This window comes from Argiope bruennichi, chromosome 7 (assembly GCF_947563725.1).
Source record: "Argiope bruennichi chromosome 7, qqArgBrue1.1, whole genome shotgun sequence".
NCBI lineage: Eukaryota > Metazoa > Arthropoda > Arachnida > Araneae > Araneidae > Argiope > Argiope bruennichi.
Genome location: NC_079157.1, coordinates 102,995,304 through 103,001,303, shown reverse-complemented (window position 1 = coordinate 103,001,303; position 6,000 = coordinate 102,995,304).

Sequence of the window (6,000 nt, the reverse complement as noted above, 5' to 3'; positions counted from 1 at the left end):
ACATATTAATACATTTTATATGTATTAATATGTATATATTAATACATATAAATACATATTATTATTATTATTGTAAACATATATTTTTTTTAATTTGTGTTGTATTTAAAAATGCTTCACCTATTCATTCAGTTTTTCACCTGTCTATAAAATTAAACACCACAAAGTTTTAAAAACTTAACGCCTACTATCTACGATTCTTCTCCATCACAAAAGGGAGAACCATCTGGTTATATGTATTTAATAAATAAAAACTTCTGTCCATAATTTCTACGATGAAAATGGTTTTTATAGGGTTTCAATAAAGAATTTGTAACTATTTTATTGTTCAATAATTTTGAAAAAAAATTATGAATTTAAACTGATAATAGTAATTTGAGTTATTATTTATCAAACACAAACTATGTGTATAATATTATTTAACAGTTTAATTAAGTTCTCATGCCTAATATCATTCGAATTCAGGTACATTAGAATACTGAAACTTTTGAGTTTCTAATTCAAAGATTTTTTTTGAAAAAAAGAAAACCTTACACCTTTCGGAAATCTTTGTGATAATATGTGTTTTTAAGGAGTCGATATAAAAGAGACCAACCTGTTTTCCTGATTTCTATTAAATAAATGCATGCTAGGATACCTACAGATAATTCTTCAATTTTCTCTCCGTTTCCCCAGTGCATTTGGCTCTGCGTCTTGAAATAGCGAAGCATACGCTTTATGAATTTGATCAATAAAAGTGAATGAAAGGTTTAGTGAATTTCGCACTGAGCAGATGCCTCAAGTGCCCTTCGTTGTTTCGTCGAATGAACATTTCGATACTTTCAGTATTGGTAGAGGAAAAAAAAAATAAAATTCTGAAAATGACTCACTTGTCATAATGAAGTTATTCAAAGCATTAAAATTATTTGTAAATTGCGAATTACATTTGAATTAATAAAAAGAAGCATATCCGTCTCAGTCAGTTGGCAAATAGGTTACCACAATGTGCGTAGTTGCTGAATAACAGTGACAACTTCCTAGTAAATAAGCTAAGGCGAAGATTTAAAAATTATTTTCCCTGAGTTGGTTAGCTATTGCTTTTTAATATTTCACTGAATGATCTAAAATGATGCTACTTAAAAGTATACTAACGATATGCCAAATATTACCCCGAATTCAATTCCAGCGTTACTTTTAATTACCTATTAAATTAAGACATATGGTTAATTATGATTATGTTAAATAATTCGTAACATTCGATAAAAAATTCCCAAGAAATGCCGAGCAATTTTGATTATTTCTTTAATTTACATTCATGGAATTAATAAAACATAATGTAACATTTCTTTGTAGTTTTATCGCATATTTTATCATTAACATCCATTAAATACAAAGATTTAAAATTGTAAAGTGAAGTAGTTGCTCTGCTCAAAATACTTACCTTAGTTTCTCAATTTTTGTTGAATATGATGACTTATAAATATGTGATCAAGAGTCACTTACATATTTTCCAGTTTTTTTACAAAAACCGAACGTTAATCTATGGCGGAAATCTTCGAAACAGTTCATCAGACACGATCATTGCAAAAATTTTTTTTAAATTTTTATTATGTTTTGATTAATTGATAGTGTGCTATAAGTTTTAATCCAATCCATTATAAACTTATTTTGAATTCTTATAACCAAAATGTACTTATAATATAATTATTAAATCATATAAATATGTTTGCCATTATTCTATTAGAATCAAGAAATTAGATTTTTTTTTAATAATCTTTCATAATTTTCTCATTTTAGAATTTAAATTCTTAAATAGAATCTATTCGCAGAAATTAAAAATTGCAATTGATTTAAAAATTCAAAATATTCAGTTCTGTTGTTATTTATAGGTTAAAAAATGTCCTTAAAGAAGTATTTTGTAAAATATTTCAAATGCAAGAATTAAAATTTATAGCAGAAATAATTTCTAGGGGTTTTTTTTTCTGTTTTACATGTGTCGAACAAAATTTAAATTATTTTATCGAGAAGTATAAAAAGGAATATTCAAAGTACTATTTTGCATTTTATTTTTTTAGGTGGAAAAATTTTACGGAGAAAAAAAGTCATCGGTGAGTATTCTGAATACCATTATTAAATTTAGAACATTAAAAGTTTTAGAACTTATATAATTTAGAGGATACAGAACTTCAAACGACCAAAAAAATTTACAGCTTGTTATTTTTTACATCTGTTTATTATTATTCTATAGTTTTTTATCTGTATGACTATTCTACGGTTTTTAAATTAAAAATGCAACGCATTTATTTTATTAAAAGAGTGACTTCTAATGTAATAAAGATTGGTTACTATTTTATACTTTTCTCGATTTCTTAATTTGAAGTAACTATCCAAATTTTTATTTATCTAATACTACAAGTTCAAATTTTTTTTTCTTGGAATATTTGATGAATATTGATTTTTTTTCCAAGGCACCTTCGTCAATATTTTCTTAGTTCTCTATAGTATCTTTGCTCGTTAGCATTCTTGAACATTTTTTTTTCTAGTCACATTATATGAATTCAGATATTTTTAAGGGCCTTTTGTCAATAGTTTTTGCATAATTTAGGTATATATATTGTTAGATTATATAACAATGATAAGATATATTTTGGACTATACAATTTCTTAGATTATAGAATTAAAGCAGACTTCAGTTTCCTAAATGACTGCAAATGCTGAAATTTTTACAAAGTTCAAATGAGAAGTGGCAAACAGAATTAAAGCTTTCTGAAATTGAACGTTAAAGAGTGAACATTTATCTTTCACTGACAACTTAAGTGCACTTAATTCCAAACAGTCAAACTGTACTTTATTGAGTAATCAAAGACAATTGGATAAGACAAACATCTTCTGAGGATGAGTGATGATATCCAGTGGATCTAGAATACATGCAGAATTGTCGAGGCCTGTACATGATAATTATATGTAGGATATCATTTAGTTTTGTATTTTTTTATTATTAATTAATTTCTTAAAGATAACGTAAGAAGAAAATTTATTTGTTAATATTTAGAATCTAACTTTTAATAATATTATTTTTCTTTCTTTTTTTCTAGTAATGATTGGACGTAAGTATTTTTTTAAAAAAACCTTTAATTGTCAGAATGCATTTTGGCTGTAAAATACAGAAGGGTCTGAAGGGTTAGGACTTGTTGAAAGATTCTCGACTTTTATTTTAAAAGCAATGAAGTTTTACATGGCCTAATCCACTAGTGTACATTTAAATATTGGCATTAAGCTGTCATAAAATGGGAAGATGGTTACATTAAAATTCTAAGGATTGTCATTTTCTTACAAGACCTAATGAAGGTCTAAAATATAAAATGATTACTTGTAAAATTGTTCAAGAAATCATGAATACCATAAGACATTGCTTTATTCAAATAAAATATTCTTGGTTAATATACATACATTTTAAAGGAAAAGAATAAACAAATCAACAACTTAAGAAAAATATAGCCATAGTATGTTATGCCAGTTAAATGAAAGACCATATGAAGTTAGTATATATGTTGCTGAGTAATTTTGAAATCACACATTTTTTGGTCAAAATATGAATCGATTAATACTTCATATATTTCCTGAGCACTCTATACTATTCCAAATGCTAAACAAGCCATACATGAAATATATCGTCACTTTCATTTTTAATACAAGTTTTTTTTTTCTAATTTTTTCAAGAGCATTTATCATTCAGTAGAATACCTACATCTTACATACAGCCTTAGGAAAAATATTTCTTTAGGATCTCACCTTCTATTGGTGGGTATGGTGTCACAATCCCGAGATCTACGGGAATCTTTACTCCCTTTAAGTGTACCTTATGCTACGCCTTCTGGTATTTTTCCATTATTTGACGATAAACCAATGAGTTGCCGATGATAAATTAACTCCGCCCTGTTTGGGTTTTACCATTTGATTGGCACAGTTTAGCCGCACTTTGTCCTTGCGCCATCACAGCCTGAGAATACAATATATTAGAAGAATATATTGTATTCTCATATTCCATATTTTACTTTAAAATGCTTAGGAATTTTGTAGAATGTCAGTATTTCATACATTTCCGGTAATATATGCATGAAATAATCTCAAAAACATGATATAAAAGAAAAGGGGACTTTTGAATTCGTGAAAATGGAGTGAAGCATATAATGAATGTTAAGTGAATGCATGCTCACAATACGTAAAGGGAGTCAGAATATATAGTCATTTTGTGAAAAAAACAATATTGTGGCGGTGGGGAACTTTTCTTGTGATGGTCGGCACGACGTCACTTTCGTTTCCTCACAAATTCTGCCCCACGTTGGATGCCAAGGTGGTGGTATGTAGATTATTATGATCCGTGCAGGAAGCAACAGAACGAATGTTTTTAGGAACATTTCTTTTAATAATCACATTCACACACTAAACAAGCACAAAGACAAGACATTCACGCGCGCGGACTCACAGTTCGGCGTCACATCTCATTCCAATTACAATCGCAATGAAGTATGGGCTGACGTATGGGATGGCCTAATCAGGCGTCGCCATCTAGTATCCAAAAGAGAAGGGAAGAGTAATGCAATATTATATAATCTCATTGTCCCCTGGAACTGTATCATCATTTTATAATTATGTCGAATGAATTAAGTGTGTTATAATGTCATGCTACGATCTTTCGCTATAGAAATATGAATTTCCTTCATATTTTTTAAATATTATTTCAATCTGTTTTGAATGAATACTTTTATAGCATCTAAGTAATAAAAAAACTGTATTGAATGAATTCAAGGATTTCACGTTATAACTTCACAGATGGTTTTTTTTTTTATAATTTTGACCATTTTTATGACTTCTGTAATTACTGTTTGGATTTTAAACATTCAGAAAAAAATTAATTGTAATATAAATTTATTATTAAATTTATCATATAAAATGTACTTCTATTTTCTTATTATCTAGCTAATGGAGAAAAAATTCCCATCGGTAAGTTCTGCTTTATATTTTAGACAATTATACTCCCTGAAGGTGTTTTTAGAATAAACAAGTTTTGTTATATATCCTAATCTAGATCTTTTGATATGTCCTAGATTATATGTGCTTAGCTATTAAAAGTACATAACGCGTTTCATAATTTACTCCATTATCAACATTATCAAATAAGGTATCTCTAATGAAATTATCAATTTTCAGATACTCCTTATTAAGAAATAGAAGAGAAAAAAAATTAATATTTTAATTATGTTCTTTTTCCCTTTTCCAAATACTGCTGCTCAGATTGTTTTTAGACAGCCGCAATTAATTAATTGGATAATACAATGACATAATTTTACTTTTTATAATTCTGGATTGTTTGTATTAAATGCTGGAATATTTCATTAATCTTCAACGGATTAGCAATTAATTACTGTAATGCTAACACTTAATAAATTAATGATCAAATTTAATCATTTAATAAAACATCTACATTTTTTATTTCGGCGTTTGGCGGCCTTTTGGTTGGTTCAGAATATTTTTTTTAATAAAAAGCTATAATTTTAAATTATTTTAAAATAGAAGCCAGAAGCATAATAGTTAAAGAGCTTTGCGTCATGGAATATCTATAGGAAAAAATTTTTAACGTTTAAAATGTCTTGTTCCTTGTTGGACATTTATTTATACAATTAAAAATAAATGAATAGATGTATGTATCAAGTTCATCTCATACGAAAAAAAGGGCCCACCAAACAAGTTTTTTTAAAATGAAAGCCAAAATATTCGACATATGAAATAGTTACAAAAGAGAGCGTGAGTTTTAAAATTAACAAGTTATGAAAAATGAACACCTTGGTTTGCTGTATTTTCGAAAAACCAAATTTCAAGTTTTGCTCTCTGTATAAATAATAAAATAATTACAATGATGCAAGTTATGTCCGAGCCAGCATGGTGGCAAAAGTGTTAGCGGAATAATTTTTTTTCGAACTCTGCACTGAAAAATATGATAATGTTAGAAATTTTATCGCA